Source organism: Mobula birostris, chromosome 29 (genome assembly GCF_030028105.1).
Source record: "Mobula birostris isolate sMobBir1 chromosome 29, sMobBir1.hap1, whole genome shotgun sequence".
Lineage (NCBI taxonomy): Eukaryota > Metazoa > Chordata > Chondrichthyes > Myliobatiformes > Myliobatidae > Mobula > Mobula birostris.
In genome coordinates this window covers 24,437,241-24,462,861 of record NC_092398.1, presented here as the reverse complement: position 1 = coordinate 24,462,861, position 25,621 = coordinate 24,437,241, and positions in this window count along the sequence as shown.

The window sequence follows — 25,621 nt, the reverse complement described above, 5'->3', positions numbered from 1 at the left end:
CGCACACACGGAAAAATACCAAGAGAAGAATACAAGCATAAAGATGACGATGGCTATGACCCAGAACGAAGCAGGTCACACGAACCCATGCGAGGCTCAGATGTTGCTGGAACCATATGGGCCGTGTAATAGCCAGGCAGCGGTAGATGCTGATCAGGCATAACAGATATAGGCTGGCAAAAGCGACTAGGAACATAGTGGGTAATACAACCAGCCAAAAATAAATGGGTTTAAGTTGGAGAATAGTGTATAAGGGGAGACACAGGCAATAAATCAGGTCAGCCACAGCCAGGTTCAGGAAGCACACATTCCAGACGTTACTTTTCATCTTGAAGCCCGTCACCCAGATGACTGCGCCGTTTCCCGGGGCGCCCAGTAGGACGGTAAGGATAAGGATGACCGTTGTCATGACGGAAGGTGCTCCCCACTCCATTCTGAATCTACCGGCCGCGAAATTGTTGGGGGAGAGATTCCCAGTGAACGTCGAATTGGACACTCCTTCAGAGAGCGATATGTCTGATCTGGTGGTGGAAAAATTGTGGAAGTTAGAGGGTTGAATAATTGAGCGAAGAGGTATTGAGGAGAGAAGGAGAGAACGAAGAAGGAAGATAGCCACACGGAACGGAAACAGGACACGTAATATGGCAGTGAAGGTGGAGTAAGTCTGCTGCAGCGCAGAGACCACAATCTTCTTTCATTACTTGCCGCTGGACCCCGGCCGCCCAGAACTGTCAAATACCGTGTGGTGGCTGCCCGTGTTTTATCCTCCCCACGTGAAACAAAGTGCCACGGAGGCGTTCCCTATGAAGGGTATCCACCCGAACACAGCCGTTATTTTGATCCTGTATCATCCTCTGCAGCCAGGAGAATATTCTACTGGATTAGGGTGATCAGGTTGCTACAACCACTGATACAAGTTCCCGAGACCGTGTGAGTTTGCTCCGGGTACTCCGGTTTCTCCACGTTCAACAGACGTACTAGTTATGAGGTTATTTGATCATTGTAAAATATCCTGCGAAAAGGCTGCGATTAAATAGGTTGGCTGCTGGCGGTGCGGGCTAGATGGCAGAAAGGGCTGCTCCACGTGTGTCTCTAAATACAGTATGTGCCTAAGACACTTTGCAGAGTACTGTAGAATGGCTTTCCAAAGTGCTCATAAGCTCCCTGTTAAAAGAACGGCCCTGCATTCTGCGGCTGTGTCGTCTAGTCTTAGCCTACTTCCCATAGGAAACATCTATTCTACATCCACTCTTTCGAGGCCTTTTCACATTGAACAGCTTTCTATGAAGACATCCCCCCCGCCCACCAATTCTTCTGAATTTCAGTGAGTAGAAGTGAGTGCCTCATATGACAAACCTGTCAACCCCAGAAACTCGAGACGCCAGTAGGTTAATTGATCACATGACAGTAATTGGGCGGCACGGTCTCGTCGGGTCGGAAGGGCTGATTACCGTACTTTATCTCCAAATCTAACTAAAAATTAAAATAAACTTTAAAATAGCCTAGCCTTTATATTCGGTTAATTCTCCGCTCGAGATAAATATAAGCCTTACCCTCAATGTTGCTCCTACAATGGAAAAGCGATTCTACCTGTCTGCACCATCTCTATAGCTAGTATCTTAATTTCCTTTGTTAGGCCATCCGTAAGCTGCTTTCCGCCGCATGGAAAACAAGCCCAGGCTTTCTAACCTCTGAAGTTCTCCTCACTGAACTGCATATTGATAATCCCACTGCCCTGCCTTCATTGCCTAAGAGAATATACTCTCCTGAAAAACCTCCCGAAAGTAGTAAGGCAGGCCTCCTTCCACAACGCCGCCACGCTGATGATCCCTGATCAGCCACCACATTTCCAAATTAATATAAAACCCGTGGAAATGCATCTCACCTTTCCCTGGAACCTCCGGCTCCTTCCCGGTCCTCAGCAGTTTTGGAGTCTTGTACTTAGACGTTAAGTTCTCCTGAGCGCACGAAAGTAATCTTGAACGGGACTTGCACAGAGACGGACGGTGGGATTTCCTAAGTGCTCGAGGTAGATCGAGGAGTTGTGTCTTGTGCTGAATTTGGATGCTGATTTAGTAAAGATGGGGCCTTGGTTCCGAATGAGCGAAAAGATGAGTTCGTCCACCTCGGTAGAGACTCTCTGGGTTTGAAGATCCAGGAAGCTCAATATAAAGAAGTTGAGTTGTTGAAATCATGAGATAATGCTTTACTCAGAAAGCACAGAGGGAAAAAACATTTCCTCTTGTTTTTGAGAAGTAAAGTAGATAAAGCGATCACGTGGTAAATTTCTGAAATTAACCCCATAAGGTCAGGTGATTTATCTACCTTCAGACCTTTTGATTCCCCAGAACTTTCTATCAAGGAATAGTGAATTCCGACACTTCATGCTGGTGTCTTCCACAGTGAACACTGATGGAAAATACCTATTCAGGTGGTCCGCCGTTTGCGCGTCCGCCTTTAGTACATCTCCAGCATCTTTTTACAGCCGTCCAAACACTCTGGGTTTGAAGTTACAAGAAGCTCAATATGCACAATTTCACGTGTTGTCATCATGAGATAATACTTCACTCAGAGAGGAATGAAGAATAAAACATTCCATTTATTAGAGGCCACGGGATTTATTTCTGCCGGACATTGTATGATGGGACAGTGCAGAGTTTCTTTTTGTGATTACTCCATCTGTTCCAGATGACTGATCTATTCCAGTCCTTCGATTTACCCCAGAACTTGCTGTCGAGGAATAGTGAATTCACACCCATCCTGCTCGTGTCTTCCACAGTGAGTAGAGATGAAAAATATTTATTCAGATCATCTACCAATTCCGTGTCCCCCATTACTAACTCAACAGCATTTATTTACTGAGGCCCAACATCCATTCTTGTCTCTCTTTTACACTTTACTTATCGTAGGAAATATTTGGTATCCTCTTTAATTTTATTGGTCAGTTTACCTTCGTATTCCATCTTCAATTACTTTTTAGGTTTCTTCTGTTGGTTTTTCAAAGCTACCTAATCCTCTGAATTCCTAGTAAATCTCGCTGTATTTTTGGTTACCGTTTGGATTTCTGTTGGCGTTAACTTCTTTTCTTGCCCACGATTGTTTCATTGTGCCTTGAGAATACTTCCTTCTGTTGGGATGTTTATATTCTGCGCCTTCCGAGCTGCTTCCGGAAATTCCAGCCATTGCGGTTCTACCAACGTCCAAAGTGTTCTTTTCCTATCTATTCTGGCCAACGCCTCTCTCATGACTCTAATTACCTATATTCTGCGGTCACTCTACTTACCTATATTCTGCAGTCGTACCTGATACATATGTGTTCAGAGCAATTTCTTCAGGATAAATTCAATCATAATATGATCACTTTACCCTTAGGGTTCTTTTACCTTAAACTTTTCCCTCAGTTCTTCAGCGACTAAGACAGGGACTTCTTACACTTGCAGTTTTTTTTTTTAGCTCTATCCATATAACCATATAGCAATTACAGCACGGAAACAGGCCATCTAGGCCCTTCTAGTCCGTGCCGATCTGTTACTCTCACCTTGCTCCACCGACCTGCACTCAGCCATAACCCCCGATTCCTTTCCTGTCCATATATCTATCCAAATTTACTTTACACGACAACATCAAACCTGCTCCATTTCTGCTGGATGCTCGTTCCACACAGCTACCACTCTCTGAGTAAAGAAGTTACCCCTCATGTTACCCCTAAACTTTTTCCCTTTAACTCTCAACTCATGTTCTCTTGTTTGAATCTCTCCCACTCTCAAATGGAAAAAGCCTATCCACGTCAACTCTATCCATCCCCTTCATAATTTTAAATACCTCTTTCAAGTCCCTTCGCATCATTCTCTGCTCCAAAGAACAAAGACCTAACTTGTTAAACCTTTATCTGTAACTTAGGAGATGAAACACAGGTAACGTTTTAATAAATCTCCTCTGTACTCTCCCAATTTTATTGACATCTTCCCGATAATTCGGTGACCAGAACTGTACACAATACTCCAAATCTGGCCGCACCAATGCCTTATACAATTTCAACATTACATCCCAACTACTATACTCAATGCTCTAATTAATGAAGGCCAGCATACCAAAAGCTTTCTTCACCACCCTATCACATGAGATTCCACCTTCAGGGAACTATGCACCATTATTCCTAGATCCCTCTGTTCTACTGCATTCTTCAATGCCCTACCATATACCATGTATGTCCTATTTTGATTAGTCCCACCAAAATGTAGCACCTCTCATCTTTCATCATTAAACTCTATCTGCCATCTTTCAGCCACTGCTGAATCCATTATACTACATCGAAATTAATGCCTAACGATTGAACCTTCCTAACTAACCTTCCGTGTGGAATTTTGTCTAAGGCTTTACTGAAATCCATACAGACAACATCCAACGCCTTACCCTCGTCAACTTTCCGAGTAACCTAATCAAACATTCTATAAGATTTGTCAAACATGACCTTCCACGCACAAATCCAGGATGACTGTCTCTAATCAGCCCTGTCTATCCAGATAATTGTATATAGCTTCTCTAAGAATACTTTCCATCAATTTACCCACCACTTACGTCAAACTCACAAGCCGATAATTGCTAGATATAGTCTTAGAACCCGTTTTAAACAATGGAACAACATGAGCAATATGGCAATCCTCTGGCAACATCCAACCCCGTTTCTAATGATATTTGAAATATTTCTGTCAGAGCCCCTGCGATTTCCACACTAACTTCCCTCAAGGTCCTAGTGAATATCTTGTCCGGACCCAGAAACTTATACACTTTTAGATTCCTCAACAGCGCTAATACTTGCTTTACTTTAATCGTCGTACTTTCCATAAATACCCGTCTGGTTTCCTTTACCTTACACAATTCAAAATCCTTCTCCTTAGTGAATACCGAAGAAAAGAAATTGTTCAAAATCTCCCCCTTTCTTTTGGCTCCCCATATAGCCGTCCACTCTGATTCTCTGAGGGACCAATTTTATCCCTCACTATCCATTTACTATTAGTACAACTGTAGAAACCCTTTGGATTTATTTTTATCTACTTGCTAAAGTAGCCTCCTATCTTATTTTAGCACTTCCAATTTCTTTCTTAAGATTCTTTTTTACGTTCTTTATATTTCTCGAGCACCTCAGTAACTCCAAGCTGCATATATTTATTGTAGATCCCCATCTTTTTCAAAACCAAGCTTGCAATATCCCTTGAAAACCATGGCTCCCTCAAACTTTTAAACCTCCTTTCAACCTAACAGGAAGATTCTCTCCACAACGACTCCTTTCCAATACTTTTATTATTAATTTTGCATATAAGAATACAGTGTACAGGAAAAAATATATTGCACATAATGACTCCTTACGCTATATTCATACTGATTAATTAATACGTAAGATTGAAATATAGTAATTTTGTTATATTAAAAATGTTACTCACTACCAAGACCGAAGATGATTAGTAAAGAAAAAAATGAAAAAAAGTTTCAGTCATCATCTGTGGTTTAACAGCAAATCAAATGTTTAGAAAATCATTCACACAAGTTACCTACAATGTTTGAAAGTCTTTGCTGGATTCAGAGATTAAACATCGAATGTTCTCTACATTTATACATGACATGACATCACGAGACGATTGAGAGTGAATGGGTGGGGACACAGCTTTCCATTTGAGCAAGATTGTCCTTCTGGCCATAGGATAAATAAAGGCCAAATATGCAAGTCAGATGACTCCAAAATGATATCGTTTCCTCCAACAATACCAAATAAAAGTGTCAAAGGATTAGCTTTAAAGTATATTTTGAAAAGTATCAAGAAGGTTTGAAGTACTTCTTTCCAATATTTTTCAAGACTCGGACATGTCCAAAACATGTAAATGAGTGAAGCTTCTCCATTATTACATTGATCACAAAACGGAGATACACCTAAATAAAAGCGAGGCAATTTATCCTTGGTCATATGGGCGCAATGTACCACTTTAAATTGTAGGACAGAGTGGTGGGCACATAACGATGAAGTGTTAACCAATTTATAAATTTGATTCCAAGTTTACTCAGAAATTGAAATCTGTAAATCTTGTTCCCAAGGTATTTTTTTATTGTATCTGAAGGAACAATTCTCATTCTCTACAGCATATTTTAGACAGTAGATATAGATCCATTATTAAAAAAAATCAAATTAAAAAATGCATCCAGTAGGTTCTTCTCAGGGCTTTTGGGAAATATTCTTATTTGACACCGTCAAAAATCTCTTATTTGTAGGTATCAAAGAAAAAAATGAGTTTTAGGTAAACTGTATTTCGTTGAGAGTTGTTCAAACGATAAGATACTTCCCTCTACAAACAAGTCCTGAAAGCATTTAATACTTAATACATCCTGTTCTTTAAAAGCCATATCAATCGTAGAGCGTTTAAAAATAATTAGAAAAATGATACTCGATAGAAAAATCTCAATAAGCCAAATTATTTTCGGGATTGTATCCGAATTCTCACAGTGAATCCACAAAGATTCAATAACCTTCTTTCCATTGTCACCTCTTACTAATGATTTCAATTCATTTTTTTCAGCATCACACCAACGCCACAACTTCTGCCGTCCTGCCTGTCCTTGCGCTACACTGTAAAACCTTGGACATTAAGCTGCTAGCTACTGAAAAATCCTCTTTCAGCCACGAAAGGATATTGGACCATCTCGGGTTCAGGTGTAATCAGTCCCTTTTGTACAAGTCATACCTTCACCAGAAGAGATCCCAATGTCCGATGAATCTAAGTTCCTGCGTGCCCTCTGCACTAGTTCATCAATTACGTCATCATCTGCCAATTCTTCCTATTCCTACAATGACTGGCGCATGACACAGTTAGCAATTCAGCGATTAGCACCCTGAAAGTCTTGTTTCTTAGTTTCTACCGAATTCCCTAAAATGTCTCTTCAGGACCTCGTCACTTTGTCTCCCTATTTTATTCGTGCCAATAGGAAGTAATACTTTTGGCTGTCCCCTGTCGTCTTTGGGAATGTCCTTGGATCGTTTCAGAGACATTCTTTATCCTGGCAGCACGGAAGCAACATACCGTTCGTGTATCGTGGATCATGAAGTGTGTGAAGTTAACATTACTGGGGTAAAGATCCTTGGCAAACTGATAGGTCTGAACGTGGATGAGTCACATAGACCTGATGGTGTACGCCCCAGTGCTCAGAAAGAGGTAGCTGAAGAGATTGCAAAGGGAATCGTAATGATCTTTCAAGGATCACTGGTTTTTGGAATAGGTCCGAAGACTGTAAAATTGCAAACGTCATTAGACTCCTCAAAAATGGAGAGAGGAAGAAGAAAGAATATTGTAGGCCAATTAGTCTGACCGCAGTGGTTGGGAAGATATTGGAGTCGATAGTTAAGGATTTGGTTTCGTGAACTTGGAGGCTGAAGACTAAAATGAAATACTTACAAAATAACGGTAAAAATATGAACCAGGACATTACACTCTCTGATACCAAAATAATCATGTCCTCATGACCTCATGATAAATATAAGCTTTCCTCTCAATGTTACTCCCACAATGGGAAAGCGATTCTGACTGTCTACACTATCTCAGTATCTGTTATCTGAATCCCGTGGAAATTCATCTCACCTTTGCCTGAAATCTCCGGCTCCGTCGCGGTCCTCCGCAGGTTTGGATACTTGCACTCAGACGTTAAATTCCCTTGGGCGCATGGGAGTAGCCTTGCACAGGACCTGAACAGTGATGGACGGTCGAATTCATTGGGTGATCGAGTTATTTTGAGGAGTTGTTTCTTGTGCGGAATTTGGATGCTGATTTAGCAAAGGTGCGGTCTTAATTCCCAATGAACAGAAGAGATGAGTTACTCCACATCGGTAGAGACACTCTGGGTTTGTAGTTCCAGGAAGCTCAATATTAGGAAGTTGAGGTGTTGACATCATGAGATAATATTTTACTCAGAGAGCAGTGAATAACAAAGCATTTCCTTTCATTGTTGAGAAGTTAAGTTAGAAGGAGGCCACGTGATTAATTTCTGAAATTAACCCCATTTGCTATAGAGCATGCGCGGTTGAATTATTCCTCATTTAATACATTTCCCGACATCCTTCACAACGGAGCGCACACCCTGTAAGCAACAGCATTGTAGACTACATCCAGCAGGACAACCACTTCAAATTTCTTACTCACTCTTCTTTCAGTTCGTCCTGACGAAAGGTCTCGGCCCGAAACGTTGATTGTATTTCTTCCTCTGATGCTGCCTGGCCTGCTGCGTTCCACCGGCATTTTGTGTGTGTTCTTCCACCAAAAGCGCATTTTCTCTTCCGGAAAGTCGCCGCCGTTTTCGTGTGCCTTCTACTGGCCAGTATCTTTACAAGATGGTTTAACCCAGCCATTATCAATGTCCTTCTGAGATTGTCTGCCTGGCATCACAGGTTGCTCAGTCAGAATCTGAGATATACACCCGCTACACATACCAACTGCCCTCGCGGTTCCATGTGACACTGATCAGGAGAACAAAGCAGGTGTTACAGCGTGCCTAATGGTGACCTGCAGGCTACCGGAGGGAAGGAGCGTCTTCCACCTCTTTTGGTAGATATTTATCTCCACCCCGCTACCCTGGAGGTTGCCGATCTCTCGATTGAGAAAACGTGTCCTAGTATATGGATAGAAGACCAGAGAATGTTGCTGAGGTGGATGATAAATCAGACTCGATGAGCTGAATGGCCTTATTCTGCTTCTATGTCTAATAGTCTATGGTGTTTAAAATTGAATGGAATGAAGAGATATGCACTAAGTTTGAAGAGATTAATGTAGTTTGGGGTCGGGTTATCACAGAAATGGTGTGCTGTAGGACCAGTTCCCGTGTTTCATTCTTCAACATGTTGTGTTCTGAACGCACTGAGCGATAGCCTCCTCTCTCGGTCCCTGATGCAAAGGGGGAAGATACTCTCGTTGAAAAAGTTCCATATCTGTCCCCACCACTGTCGCTCGGCCGAAGTGCCTCGAAGGGAATCTCTGAGATGTTGTCTCCAGTGTGACCATGCTTTGGAATTACGTTCCCCAATGTTTAACTACGACGCCATGAGCCTTTGCATCCACATTTCATAGTTTCATTTAATTGTTAATCAAGCATACATGATTATAGCCGAACGCAACAGCGTTACTCCGGGGCCAAGGTAAACAAAAAATACCAACAGCAACACATAACAAAACAATATAAATGTTTGCACGTGCATATAAGATATCAGTAAATACACTCAGACAAAAAAATATAGTCTGAGACCGTGAGTCCATGAATGCTGCAGAAATCCGAACCATATGTGAACAAGAGTTTCACAGACAGTACATGGAGACTATCAGTGATTTCTTCCTCACTGGAACTCACTGTGTCTGACGCTGGTAGTGGGTGATGGGACGGCGTAAAGGGAGCTTCACTTTGTGTCTGATCCATAGAGTGTGCGATTGGACGCTGTGGAGGGAACTTCACGCTCTGCCTGACCCCGGGAGAGTGTGATGGGACAGTGGGGAGGGTGCTGCACTCTGTGTCTGACTCGGGGAATGTGTTATGGAACGATTAGGAGAGCCCTTCATTCTGTGTCTGACCCCGGAAGTACAGGATGAGAGAATGTAGAACGGGCTTCACTCTGTGTCTGATCTTGAGAGTCGTTGTTGCAGTGCCCATCACTGGGCCGTCCCTTTGTGATTCTTAGTACCTTAGTCGACCCCTCACATTCACTGATCCAATGGATATGGGCTTGCCCCCTCTCCGAGCCATTTCTCTTTACCACACCGCCGGCCAACAGGACCACAAGAAGACAGTCGTTGAGTTTGGCGGCTTGCTTGCCTCACTGGCCCAGCGAGCTTTGACGGCTGGAGTCAGAGATTTATGTTTTCGCTCTCGTTAGGGTCACCCATGCCAAGCAAGTCAAAGGATAGACCCCAAACTAAGAGTGATCGACTCGTCTTCTAGGTTTGGGGTACAGCTCAGGGCTAACAACCTTGACTCGTGTGACAAGAAGACCCTCACCTGCCACTCCTGACGTCAGACACCAATCTCCAACACTGGCGGACAATGTATGTCCGCACAATTCAGATCGTTTGCTCGCCCGGACAATTCCGGTAACACCCCCACTCAACCCTGCTGCTTTTCCCGCAGGGGGCGGGGCGGCAGCGAACAGTGCGAACCACCTAAGAGCCATCCGCTGTCCCAACTTCATAAGACCTTAAGGCAAGAGAATGAGACCAGCCGGCCGATCAAGTCTGCTCTGCCATTCGATCACGGGCAAGTTAAATGAAATCCATCACCGTCAACGGCTCTGAACCCTGCATCCTCGGCCCCAGCAGTCCCTTTCAACAGACTGTGGCGATTCAAGGGCGCAGTTCACCCCCATCTTTCTGGAGGCTGTTGGGAATGGGGAAAATTTACCGGCCTTATTGGATCTCATAGATAAATGAAATTAACTTTTGAGTTGTACTGGCAATTTCTAGTCTAACGTGCAGAAATCATTGAGACCTTATAAGATTGTGAAACAAGAACTTCCAGGAGGGTGCAGGACTCCCAAAGAGCTCATGAGCTATAGAGCATACGCAGTTGAAGTATTCCGAATGTACTATATTCCTCAGGATGCTCCGCAACGCAGCGCATGCCCTGTAAGCAATAACATCTAGAGTACATTCCCCAGAAGCCCCCACCCACTGCGCATTTTCAGTTCAGGAAAGTCGCCGCGGCCCTGCGGTGTTCGTGTCTGTCGTCTGTTTTCCGAGCGGTGAATCGGCATTCACTACACCCGACCGCTTAGCTCGTCCGTTGTGCTAAAGCACCCGGTTGATGTTTATCCACCAAAGGATACAAGTGGAAGCCGGTTGTCTATATTGGCAATGGACTTCTATCTCGTCGGCATGTTTTGTTCATACGCGCGGGCGCGACCACTGAGTGGGAGCTGAGCGAGTGGGAGAGCGCTGTGACGGGAGATACCAATGAGCGGAGTGGTGCTGTTGGGACCTGTCACTGAGGAGAGAAGGACAGACTGCATTAAGAAGCCAACTACTTTAAAAAGTTGAGTCGGGTGGGTGGGTGGTGCTTCTGATGTTCGTGGTCCCGCCTTCTTCCCCAGTTCTTAACCCCAGGACAAGCAGCAGGGTCGCCCCCTGGGTGAAATTGTGAATTGTTGACATAGTGGAGGGTGTTGACTCAGTATAATTTAATCATATCACTGTCATCTCTCTTATTTTCGCTGCATGTGTGATTAAATGATGATATTTGTTTACTACGGATAGCGATTAAATAAAGAAAGTCCGTAGATGTTGATGAAAGAAAACACATCGACTCCCCCAGAGTATTCGGCACGGAAAAAATAGAAAAATAACTCGAGGACCCCAATATTCCCCCTTGCGGGCATTAAAAAAAGAATCGGCCACAATAACAATCAAAGACTCCGTACAGATTAGGTTTTCGACCCCTTACTTTCTGAAAGGAACAGGGACAGTGACTCCAAATTCCCCAACATCGCCTTCTACATGCAACAATTACCAGCTCAGCCCCCCGGCAATCGGCCACAAGAAAGAAATACCGAAAACCTGAAGGAAACCAATACAAAATACACTCCAATAATCACATTAATCTCAGAAGATGGAAAACGTCTTTTCATCTGCGTAAGAGGAGAGCAGCCGCACGTATACAGTACATCCGTCGGGAGTGACCGCCTACTCGGGTCGTAATGCCGCTGACTTTGCGGAGTCCAGGAGCGTGTTGAGCTCTGAGAGTATTGGCGCACCCGAATTCGTTAACTTTAACGAGACGTCAATGATTGACATTTCTTCCTACTTTTTTTTTCTCGAGTGACTCGCTCTTTGGGATGCGGTCCCGGTGCTTTCTGTTTAGACTTGCTCATTTTATTTTGATAGGCTCGGAGATTCCATGTTACTTATGTTAGCAGTCTTCCAATTAGACGTGATCGCGCGATCCCAGTTTTGGGAATGCTACGTCTCACGGTGGCAATCCACCAAGCGATGAATGTTCTGTTGGAATTTTATAAACGAACTCTGGTCACCATCTCTTCATTGGGAGTCTGTATCTCCTCCACACTTGTGTTCCAACATTGCCAGTAGACATGATGAGTGCTAGAGTGATTCGTGACTGTCGCGGAAAAAGAGTACACAGACCCGAAGGGAGCCGCTTCGGAAAATCTTTATTGACACATGATATCATGGAGAGCCCAAGTTCGAAAATCAGCGTCTTAGGACTCTGTCAAACAAGAAAACTCAGCCATACTTATGCATGAATGGTACGTGACAAGAGATACAAGTGGATTTTTACAGAAGTAAATGTCACGTGCTTCAGGACAATTTATGACCAGATAGTTCCTTATTTAAACCTTTGTCTAGCATTTAAATATACAGAAAACAATGTCTATCATTTTAGAGAACAATGTATAATTAGTCCACTGCATCCTGCATGACGACTTCAAGGCAAATCTTCGCAATCAGTTTCTTAGTACTTTGCTGGAACTCCAGCAACGCTACCGAATAGCGAAGAAGCAAAAAAAAAAAAACTCCTCCAGCAGCTACACATTTTACATAAGTTTTGGTTCTCAAATATATATCAGGCAAGCTGGCTCAAACGCAGACGGATAAAACTTCTCAGAACAAAGAACTACAGATAGAGATTTCTTATATCTCTGTTACAAGGCACAGTTCAGTCACACAGAGTACATTAATTACAGATAAATGATTATAGACTTCGATTTAACATTTAAAAACAATTCATTATTCCCTCAATGTCCATTACAATGTAAAGCTTTGATATTTTTCTTCCATAGTTCCCTCCTTGTTAATCTTCGAGATTAACACTCTTTACTGTGGTATTTCCTCCTCCTCCTCATAAGGGAATTTATATGCATCGCAGAATGGTATTTTCTTCCCTGGGTACACCTCTTCACCTCAGCAGATGCTCCTTGCCGGCTGTGTCTTCCATCATTTCGGGTAACTGCCATTAAGGGGACGGGGTAGAGTGTCATCAGAGGCAGTCTTATTTTTGAGCAGGAGAAATCCCCTACTTGGTAAGGGCAGCTCTAATTGTTATTGCAGTAACAGAAGTTTTTTTTTTACTGTTCCGCTGCGGTGGAGTTACACTAACTCCTGACCATAGGTTGGACGGGTTGCGGGAAGAAGGCCGATAGTACCATCCTGCAAAGCCAGAAGGCCATCCTGGCCAGTTCTCAGAACCATTGACACTGCAACCATTCCTGCCCCCACTAAACAAAACTACTGATGTCACTTCACTTAGGTTAAGAGGGACCACCGACATACGGATCATCGTTTTACCAGCTGGGGAATTTCGGCCCATACGCAGCATGCTCCCTGCTTTACCTATCAGCATACGGATGGCAGAGGAACAATAAGGTGTTAGTGTTGCTCCCTCCCACCACCTGAATCAACGCTCCTATGAACACCACTCCGGTCAACCACTACATCCTCAGTCCCGCTGGACTCTGCCTGTTGTTAGCTGACCGTCGACCCGAATTTTTTCGTTTTTGGCGTCGGTATCTGTAAAATGGTCTGTATTCGGTCCGCTACGATCTCTCGATTCCCAGCCTTCAATGAAAACCCGAGGTACTGCACTTGTGGCTGACAAAATTGCAGCTTGGATTTAGCCACCAATGACTTCGGGCAGCTAGGAACTGGAGTAGGGTCACTGAGTCTTTTACACACTCTGCCAGTGTAGCTGACGCCACCAACAGATCGTCGGCGTATTGTATTAACATAGAACTTTCTCCCAGATGACACTTGTCTCAGTCATGTTCAACTGCAGCAGCGTACACGGCCGGAATTTCGGTATACACCTGGGGCATCGGGTCCAGGTATACTGATGCCCTTTGTATGTGAAGGCAAACAAATACTGGCTATCCGGATGGAGAGGAATAGAAAAAAAACGCGGAGCACAGGTCGACCACAGTGTAGACAGTAGCATCAGAGGGAATGGATGAAACAATCATACTGACGTCAGGTACCACCGGTGCTATGGGAATTGCAATGCTCATTGGGCCGTCCAACTTTAGGTATAGGCAGTATTGGTGTGTACAGGGGCTGACGGTAGGCTTGAGAACCCCCTGTTGGAGCAGAGAGTCTATGACCGGGGCTATGCCTTCTTCTGCCTTAGCTGCTAGTCGATACTGCCTAACACATGGTAATACAGCATTCATTTTTAGCTTGACACAGAGGTCTCTCGCAGTGACCACTCGACCCACGTGTGTCTTGTAGAGGGCCCACAAGTCTGCATTTACCCTTTCCAATGCTGAAGGGCTCCTATGGCCTGGCGGCTCGGGCAGTTGTTGTCGTTGAAATTCGGTTAGGGTGTCCTCCAACTGGCGGGATGTTCCTGGAAGGTGTATTCTTCCCTCCTGAGGCCCGTTCCATTCAAAGTCCCCAATGCACTCGATAATAGGGGCTGATTGCAACCGTTTCATCATTGGGCCTATCTGTTTCTCCTGATAGGGAGGCCGTACAGCAAGGGGTAGCTGAGGTATTGACGCAGGTCCCAGGTGGGACAGGGGTTGCTACTCTGCGGTCAGGCGTAACGGGATACCCAGCCCTTCCTTCTCAAAATATAGATAAGGGTCTGGGTGTATCTCAGCTTTAAGCCCTTCGTGGGTGTACGCCTTTTCTCGGTATTCTGGATCATCTGTCGTTGTCTACCAGGCGGTGCAGTGTAAACGGGAGTAGTATCGGACCACTTGCAACAAGCCCCACAAAGCTTCAGTGCGAGCCGTCGGCGCCAGCCCCTCAAGTTCTGGCCGCAGCCGGTACATCCTAACTGTGTCGGGGTTGCCCTCGAGTTGCCAGCATTACAATACCAGGTCGAGTTTGGCCTCGTGGTTGAGAAACAGGGACGTTAACTGATGCGTCCGGGGCGAGGGTACTTCCATGTACATGCCCTGAGGAGAGCGGTAAATAGTAGTTCCTACCTTACACAGAGCTTGGCATCCCAACAGCGGCAAGGGAGTAGTATTGGAGACTATCAAAGTTTCTTGTATACAAGTGTCTCCCAGGGACAAGGGGAACTTCTTCGATAAGAGTTCTGACAGTGGGATTCCGGCTACCACTACGGTTCCTAACCTGTTCTGGCTCAGGGGTAATCCCAGGGTGGGGGTACAGAGGACAGGGTAGCGCCAGTGTCCACCAAGTGAGTGTCTCCTATTCTAAGATTTACCATGGGTTGCGTTTCGGAGTCTTGGGAAAGTGATATGACCGTTCCCTATACCACCACCTCCCCTGGGACCCATATTCCAGTGGGAAAGGGTTGCTATAAGAGAAGGAGGTCACCCTTCTCTCGTTTTGTCCAGTCCATTCTGTGGGTTCTTTATAGGAAGTACTTCGACCCTGCTTTGCACGAATTCGGCACTCTTTGGCCCAATGCCCATTTTCCCCACATCTTCGGCACATATCCTGGGATCTTTCAACTCTCTTTTTCTATGTTCTCCGTTTTTCTTTTCCCCTACCCTGTTCCTGTAGGTAAAATTTTGTCTAATGCGTTTGAAGGCCATCCCTGGTGCGACGAAGGTTCCCTCCCTTACCATGTTTATCAAAGTAGTGACTAGTTTTGACCAAGGCATAGCCTGCCAGTTCAAATCTCGCATTTTAAAAATCTGCCTTGTTGGGGCAACATTAAATTTTGCAGAGTCTAGATGGCCAATGGCCCATTTTCCTCTAAGAGAACTCAGGCATATAAAATCAGGGGCTCCTTCAATCTTCTTCTGAAAGCATCTAGTCACTTCTCCTAAGTCCCTATGCCGTTGTGCTGCCCACAATATGGCGTCCTTCCCTCTACTGGACAGCCAAGAACACAGGGATTCGTTACCCTGTGGTGTTTTCTCATCATCTTTCCGCTAATCTGCATTCTTCCCGGGCGGAATCTGGAATGTATCTTTCGAAGCTGCCCAGGAGCATTCATAGGCACGTTTGAAAAGGAGTCCGCAAATCTACCGGGAGAGGCTTATAAATTTCGCACATTTGTTCCAACCAACTGAGGAACGCTGTTGGTCTTTTTATTCGATTAGGGAGCTCAGCTACAAAAGCTCAGGCCTCTGCAGGCGTCCATGGCTTTAATATTACTGTTTCTCCTATCATTATTGTTGGAGGCTGAACTGTCGGAGAGGTGGAGGAGTGAATGGCCATTCGTTGAGACATGTGTCTGGTTTGTACCCCTTCCTCCAGTTATACCTCCCTGCCTTCCCCTCCGCCTGCCCCTTGTGCGGGTTCATCAGCTCCTTCAGCAGGAGCTGATGTGCCGATTGTTCCCGAGTGCGGTTACTCTGCTGACCCAGGCTGCTACCATCTCTATTATCTCGTTTATCAGTCCATTTGGTAGAATATTAGGACCAGAATCTCTCCTTTCGAGAGATACCATTTGCGGTATCCGGGAGTATAATGGTACGTGTGCCCGCATCGTTGGGGGGGGGGGTGTCTGGGTGGGTCGGGTGGCGGAGCGGTTGGTGGTGCCGGGCCTTGCTTTTCATCGAGACTCTTCGTGACAGGGTGCTCCTCCTCTTTTTCTTTCTTTCTCTTTTGTTTATGGGGCTGGTGTCTCATTGCCACCTGCATCCATTTCCCAAAACATCCCATCATATTCTCAAAATCACACTTAGGGTTCCCATTTCCATTCGCTACCTCGTCCCAACAGGTCTGTTGCAAATCAATTTTAAAACTCCCTCCGTACGGCCAGTCTCCCTGCGACCAGCCGTACAGATCTTTGCTAAAAGTTACAGCGTATCGGTCGTCACCTGTTTCCCGAATTACCGTGTCTGCTCGTGACTCCGGGGGTATCAAGGGATCTCCGCCATTCTGCCGAGCTTTCTTCACAGTTTTCATCCGTTTCACGGTTTTCCTACTTACGTTCAAGGCCCAACGCGATCTTGCTCGTTGGGGCGGGTCTGCAGGAGCAGTAGCAGACGCCCGACTGCAGACAGTTCCCATCGTCTGAAAAAGAAGAGTTACGCCGCGCGCCCGCTTATTTCCCCGAGAGCTTCTCTGCAGCGCTCACCGGTTTAGAGTTTCCTCAGCAACTTCTCCGTTCCTTCATCTTCTGAACGGTACTCTTCCTTTTACAATTTCAGTCCCCTTGGAAGCTCCCCTCTTTCCGCTCGGGTCCTTTTTTCAGAGATCCGGCTAAAATAGTACCCGTCCAGCAATTCCCTCCTGACTTGGAACGTGTTTGGATACTAAAGATGATCACATCCTCATCGCCAATTTGTCGCGGAAATAGCATACTCGGACTCGAAGAAGCTGCTTCCGATAATCTTTATTGATACATGATATCAAAGCGAGCCCGAACCCCTGAAAGCGGGGTCTTGGAACTCTGTCATACAAGAAATCTCGGTCATATTTATACATGAATGGTACGTGAGAAGAGACACTGAGGTGGATTTTTACAACACTATGGTCACGTGCCTCGCGACATTGTATGACCAGATAATTCTTTATTTGAACCTTTCTCTAGCATTTACGGAGAACAATGTCTAACATTTTGGAAGACCATGTATAAGTAGTACACTGCGTTCTGCATGACGACTTCAAGGCAAAGCTTAGCAATCAGTTTCTCAGTATTTTTAGCGGAACTCCAGCAACGCTACCGAATAGCGAAGTAGCAAAAAAAATGTCGTTGAGCAGCTACACATTTTACCTAAGTGTTAGTTCTCGAAGGTATATCAGGCAAGCTGGCGCAAACGCAGAAACATGAAAATTCTCAGAACAAGGAAGTACAAATACAGTTATTTTTGTATCTCGGCTGCAGGGCGCATTTCAGTCACACAGAGTACGTTAATTACAGATAAATGCTTATAGATTTCGAGTTCTCATTTAAAAACAATTCATTATTCCCTCAATGCCCATTACAATGTAAACCATTGATATTTCTCTTCCATAGTGACTTCATATACGCTTAAATTCTAAATGAATGATCTAAATGACAGGTAGTTGGCAGAAGTGTACAGAATATGTGTCGTGCTCAGAGCCCCAAATCTTTTAATCCTTTCAACGGTTTCATGGACTTTGGAGATGTTCATTGTCATATTTACTGGTAACCATGATGTCTGTAACTCCCTGGGAGCCTTGCAATACCTGGCCCATAGTGTTCTGCCTGAGAGCAGGTGTAGATTTTACTGCCAAATAAGCCTATTACAGCGATAAGGCTGTTTGTGAGTATTTATACTGAGAAATACTTTGGACTCTTCTTCCATCTCCATCTGTCGGTAGACCTCAGCTTAGTCCACATTGCTGAAGTGATTTCCTCCAGAAAGTTTCGCAAAGATAACCTCTCTCCTGGTCAGATGGCATTGATATATCTTAAGTATTGGATTGATGTTGACTTTAAAAACTCAGGATAGGACGGTGGCAAAAAATAAAAACCAAACAAAAATAGCGTGCAGTCAGGAATGGTAGGCAAATGATTGGACATAATTGCAGCCAGCGGGCTGATTATAGGTGCGTTAGAAATGCAGAATCAAAAAATAGGAGCAAATACATTCCGCAATATGCTATATCTCAAACCACGGAGTAAAAGAAATAAGGTAGATGATCCTGTTGCACGGTTAGAAATGATCAGGTACGATATTGTGCACATTACAAGCCCTGGCTGAAGGAAGATTGCAGTTGGGAGCTAAATATCTAAGGCTGCACATTGTATTAGAGGGATAGGAAGGAAGGCGGAGGGGGTGGCACGGCTCTGCTGGCAAAGACTGGCATCAAATCAGTAGAAAGATGTGACATAGAATCGGAAGATTTTGAATTCTTCTGGGCTGAGTTAAGCAACTGCAAGGGTAAAATAACTCTGATGGCAGATATACATCGGCGCCCTAAGAGTAGCTGGGATGTGGACCACAGATTACAACAGGAAATAAAAAAGGCATGTCAAAAGGGCAATTTTATGATTGTCATGGGTGATTTGAACATGCAGTTCGATTGGGAAAATCAGGTTGGAAATGGATCTCAAGGGAGTGAGTTTGTTGTATGCCTGGGAGATGGCTCTGTAGAACACTTTTTCATTGAGCCTACTTGGTGATCAGCTATACTGGACTGGGTTATGTAATAAACTGGAGGCAGTAATCACAATATGGCTGAATTCAAATTGAAATTTGATAGGGAGAAAATGGAGGGTGATGTAGCAGTACTTCAATGGAGTAAAGGAATTTATTTGGCGACACAGGACCAGATAGGGCAAAGTCAGCATGGTTTCCCCAAGGGAGAATCTTACCTGTTGGAGATTTTTGAGGATACATAAGATATAAACAGTGGATGCAGAGGATGCTGTATGTTTCGACTTTCTGAAGGCCTTTGACACGATGCCACAACTGAGGCTGCTTACCAAATTAGGAGTTACTGGCGCGGTTAGTGCATTGGTGAATTGGTAGGAGGCTGTGAGTGGGAATGAAAGGATCCTCTTATGGTTGGTTGCCAGTAACTAGCAGTGTTCTGCAGGGTTTGGTGCCGGGCACGCTTCTTTTAATGCTGTGTATCAGTAATTTAGATGACGGAATAGATGGCTTTTTTGCCAAGTTTGAAGTTGATAAGATGGATGATGGAGCGGCAGTCAGCGTTGAAACAGATAGGATGCCGAAGGACTTAGACAGACTTGCGGAATGAGCATGAAAGTGGAAAATAAAATATTATGTTGGACAATGTATCATCATGCACTTGGGAAGCAGAAAGAATGTGTTGACTATTTTCTAAATGGGGAGAAAATCCGAAAATCAGAGATGCAAAGGAAACATTTAAAGGTTAATTTGTAGTTATCGGAACTACAGAGAGGTAGTCATAGGGGATTCCATAGTCAGGGGAACGAACAGGAGATTCTGTGAGCCTGATAGAGATACCCGCATGATGTGTTGCCTCCCAGGTGCCAGGGTACGGGATGTCTCGGATCGGGTCCAGAATATTCTGAAGGGGAAGAGCGAGCAGCCAGTTGTCTTGGTACATGTTGGTACCAATGACATAGATAGGACAAGGGAGGAGGTCCTGAAGAGAGATTTCTGGGAGTTAGGAAGGAAGCTGAGAAGCAGGACCTGCAGGGTAGTAATCTCGGGATTGCTACCTGTGCCACGTGCGAGCGAGGGCAAGAATAGTAAGATCAGGCAGATGAATGCATGGCTGAGAGATCGGTGCAGGGGGCAGGGTTTCAGATTCTTGGATAATGGGGATCTCTTCTGGGGGAAATATGACCTGTTCAAAAGGGACAGGTTACGACTGAACCCGAAGGGGACCAATATCCTTGCGGGAAGATTTAATAGAGCTGTTAGGGAGGGTTTAAGCTAGTTTGGCAGGGCGATGGGACCCGGAATGATAGAGCGGAGGAAGGGGAAAACATAAACAAATCCAAGATAGTGAGCAGTAAAAATGCCAGGAAAGACAGGCAGGTGATGGGGCAAATTTGGAGCCATCGGGATGAGTTGCAGTGTAATAAGGTTGCAGCGAAACCAAAGCGAAAAGTACCACATATGGTCTTCAGGTGTTATATTGAAATGCACGCAGCCTAAGGAATAAGGTGGATCACCTTGTCGTACAGCTACAGATTGGCAGGTATGATATTGTGGCCATTACTGAGAACTGGCTAAATGATGCATGTCTCTGGGAGCTGAACGTCCAAGGACACACGCTGTACCGGAAGGATAGGAAGGTAGGCAGAGGAGGAGGCGTGGGTTTATTAGTAAGAAATGATATTAAATGATTAGAAAGAGGTGATATAGGATCGGAAGGTACGGGATCTTTATGGGTTGAGCGAAGAAATCGCAGGGGTAAGAAGACCCTGATGGCAGTTATTTATAGGTCTCCAAACCGCTGCAGTAATGTGGACTACACATTTCCAAAAGGAAATGGAAAAACCTTGACAGAAGGGCAGTGTTATGAAAATTGTGGGAGATTTTAACATGCGAGTGGATTGGGAAAATCATGTCGGCACTGGATTTCAAGAAAGAGAATTTGTAGAATGTCTGCGAGATGGCTTTTTAGAACAGGTTGTTGAGCCCACTAGGGGATCGGCTGTACTGGATTGGGTATTGTGTAATGAACCCGAGGTGATTAGAGAAATTGAGATGAAGGAACCCTTAGGAGACAATGATCATAACATGATTGAGTTCACTGTGAAATCTGAAAAAAGGGAAGCCGAAATCCGATGTGTCAGTATCTCAGTGGAGTAAAGGAAATTACAGTGGCATGAGAGAGGAACTGGTCAAAGTTGACTAGAAAGGGACACTGGCAGGAAGGACGGCAGAGCGGTAGTGGCTGGAGTTTATGCGAGAAGTGAGAAAGGTGCAAGACAGGTGTATTCCAAAAAAGAAGAAATTTTTGAATGGAAAAAGCCATAGTCAAAGTTACAACAATGGAGGGGGCATACAAGGAAGTAAAAATTAGTGGGAAGACAGAGGATTGGGAAGTTTTTAAAACTTTGCAAAAGGAAACTAAGAAGGTCATTAAGAGGGAAAGCATTAACTATGAAAGGAAGCTAGCAGATAATATCAAAGAGGATACTAACAGCTTTTTCAAGTATATAAAGAGAAAAAGACAGGTGAGGCTAGGTATAGGACCGATAGAAAATGATGCTGGAGAAATTGTAATGGGAGATAAGGAGATGGCGGTGGAACTGAACGAGTATTTTGCATCAGTCCTCACTGAGGAGAAAATCATCCGTATAACGGACACTCAAAGGTGGCAGGGAAGAGAAATGTGAGCAGTCACAATTACGACAGAGATAGTACTCAAGCAACACGCATCAAAGCTGCTGGTGCACGCAGCAGGCCAGGTAGCATCTCTAGGAAGAGGTACAGTCGACGTTTCTGGCCGAGACCCTTCGTCACGACTAACTGAAGGAAGAGCTAGTCAGAGATTTGAAACTGGGAGGAGGAGGGGGAGATCCAAGATGATAGGAGAAGACAGGAGAGAGAGGGATGGAGCTAAGAGCTGGACAGGTGATTGGCAAAAGTGATATGAGAGGATCATGGGACAGGAGGCCCAGGCAGTAGGAAAAGGGGGAGGGAGGAAAAACACAGAGGATAGGCAAGGGGTACAGACAGAGAGACAGAAGGAGAAAGAGGAGAGAGAGAGAAAGAACGTGTGTATATAAATAAATAACGGATGGGGTACGAGGGGGACGTGGGGCACTAGCGGAAGTTAGAGAAGTCAATGTTCATGCCATCAGGTTGGAGGCTACCCACACGGAATATAAGGTTTTCTTCCTCCAACCTGAGTGTGGCTTCATCTTTACAGTGGAGGAGGGCGTGGATACACATATCAGAATGGGAATGTGATGTGGAGTTAAAATGTGTGGCCACTGGGAGATCCTGCTTTCTCTGGAGGACAGAACGTTGCTGTTCAGCAAAACGAGCTCCCAGTCTGCATTGGGTCTCACCAATATACAGAAGACCACATCGGGAGCACTGGAAGCAGTATATCACCCCAGCCGACTTACAGGTGAAGTGTCGCCTCACCTGGAAGGACTGTCTGGGGCCCTGAATAGTGGTAAGGGAGGAAGTGTAAATGCATGTGTAGCACTTGTTCCGCTTGCAAGGAGAAGTGCCAGGAGGGAGATCAGCGGGGAGGGATGGAGGGACGAATGGACAAGGGAGTCGCGAAGGGAGCGATCCATGCGGAAAGCAGAGAGGGGGTTGAGGGAAAGACGTGCTTAGTGGTGGGATCCCGTTGCAGGTGGCCGAAGTTACGGAGAATAATATGTTGGACCTGGAGGCTGGTGGGGTGGTAGGTGAGGATCAGGGGAACCCTATTCCTAGTGGGGTGACGGAAGGATGGAGTGAGAGCAGATGTGCGTGAAATGGGGAAGATGCGCTTGAGAGCAGAGTTGATGGTGGAGGAAGGGAAGCCCCTTTCTTTAATAAAGGAGGCCATCTCCCTCGTCCTGGAATGAAAAGCCTCATCCTGAGAGCACATGCGGCGGAGACGGAGGAATTGCGAGGAGGAGATGGCATTTTTGCAAGAGACAGGGTGAGAAGAGGAATAGTCCAGATAGCTGTGAGAGTGAGTCGGCCTCTAGTAGACATCTATAGATAAGCTGTCAACATAGATAGAGACAGAAAGATCTAAAAAGGGGCGGTAGATGTCGGAAATGGACCAGATAAACTTGAGGGCAGGGTGAAGGTTGGGGGCAAAGTTAATTAAGTCAACGTGCTCAGCATGCGTGCTGGAAGCAGCACCAATGCAGTCGTCGATGTAGCGAAGGGAAAGTTGGGGACAGATACCAGAATAGGTTTGGAACATAGATTGTTGCAAAAACCAACAAAACGACAGGTATATCTAGGACCCATACGGGTGCCCATAGCTACACCTTTACTTTGGAGGAAGACTTATTAAGAGTAAGAACTAATTCCGCTATAAGGAGCAGAATGGTGGCAGAGGGGAACTGATTAGGCGTCGAATCCAAAAAGAAGCGGAGATCTTTACGACCTTCCCGATGGGTAATAGAATTATATAGGGACTGGACATGCATGGGAAAAATAAAAAGGTGGGGTCAGGGAACTTAAAATCATCGAAAAGTTTAAGAGCGTGAGAAGTGTCACGATCATAGGTAGGAAGGGATTGAATGGGGGATGGGGTGGGGTAGGATAAACCGTGTCGTGGTATGCAGAAACGAGTTGTCAAGGATGACGTTACAGAGCACCTGGAGACATATAACAAGGTCGGCAGAATTCAGCATGGATTCCTTAAAGGAAAATCCTGCCTGACAAAGATATGACAATTTTTTCAAGAAATTACAAGTAGGTTGGACAAGGGAGATGCAGTAGATGTTGTATATTTGGATTTTCAGAAGGCCTTTCACATGGTGCCACACATGAGGCTACTTAACAAGATCAGAGCCCATGGGATTATGAGAAAGTTAAATACGTGGAAAGAGCGTTGGCTGATTGGCAGGAAACAGAGAGTGGGAATAAAGGGATCCTATTCTGGTTGGCTGCCGGTTACCAGTAGTGTTCCACAGGGGTCCGTGCTGGGGCCGCTTCTTTTTAATTTGTACATCAACGATTGGGATTATGGAATAGATGGATTTGTGGCTACGTTTGCTGACGATACGAAGGTAGGTGGAGGGGCCGGTGGTGCTGAGGAAACAAAGAGAAGTGACAAATGAAACACAGTGTTGGAAAGTGTTTGGTGATGCAATTTGGCAGAAAAAAAATGAACGGGCAGACTATTATTTAAATAGGGAAATAATTACAACTTCTGAGATGCAACGGGACTTGGGAGTCCTCACACAGTATAGCCGTAAGATTAACCTCCAGGTTGAGTCGGTGGTGAAGAAGGCAAATGCAATGTTTGCATTCATTTCAAGAGGAATAGAGTATTGGAGCAGGAATGTGATGTTGAGGCTTTATAAGTCGCTGGTGAGACTTCACTTGGAGTACTGTGGGCAGTTTTGGTCTCCTTATTTAAGAAAAGGACATGCTGACGTTGGAGAGGGTACAGAGAATATTCCCTAGAATGATTCAGGAAATGAGAGGGTTAACATATGAAGAACGTTTGTACGCTCTTGGACTGTATTCCTTGGAGTTTAGACGAACGAGGGGAGACCTCATAGAAACATTTCGAAAGTTGAAAGCCATCGACAGAGCGAATATGGCAAAGTTGTTTCCCATGATTGGGGAGTCTAGTACGAGAGGGCATGACTTAAGGATTGAAGGCCGCCCATTCAGAACAGAAATGAGAAGAAATTTTTTAGCCAGAGTGTGGTGAATCTATGGAATTTGTTGCCACGGGCAGCAGTGGACGTCAAGATATTAGGTGTACTTAAGGCACAGATTGATAGGTACCTGAGTAGCCAGGGCATCAAAGATTATGGTGAGAAGGCGGGGGAGTGGTACTAAATGGGAGAATGGATCAGCTCATGATAAAATGGCTGAGGAGACTCGATGGGCCGAATGGCAGACTTCTGCTCCTTTGTCTTATGGCCTTATGGTCTGATACGTAGAATCGGTGGTGAAGAAGGCAAATGTAATGGTAGTGTTCATTTCAAGAGGTCTGGAATACAGGAGCAGGGATGTGATGCTGAGGCTTTATAAAGCACCGGTGAGTCCTCGCTTGAGTATTGTGAACAGTTTGCGCTCCTCATCTAAGAAAAGAAGTGCTGGCGTTGGAGCGGGTTCAGGAGAGGTTCAGAAAGATAATTCCGGTAATGAAAAGGTCATCATAGAAAGAAGCTTTGATAGCTCCGGGTCTGTATCTCTGGAATTCAGAAGGATGAATGTGATGTAATTAAATCATTTGGAATATTGAAAGGCCTAGACAGAGTTGATGTGGAATGGATGTGCCAGATTACAAACAGAGAAACTGCAGATGGTGGAATTCTGAGAAACAAACAGAAATTTCTGAAGATTTATGGAGAAATGTGCATTCGACCTTTCGGGTTGAGTTCCTTCAGCAGGACCGTGAGGAAAAGATGAGGTGCAGAATTAAAAGATAGGGAGGGGGAGAGTGAAACGCAAGGTAATACGTCAAACCGGGGCAAGGGATAAAGAGCTGGAAAGTTGATTGGTGAAAGAAATATAGGGCTCGAGAAGGGGAGTGGAAAGAAGCCCATGAAGGAAAGATAAGGTGGAAGGAGCAACAGAGGGAGGAGATGTGCAGGCAATGTGAGAGAG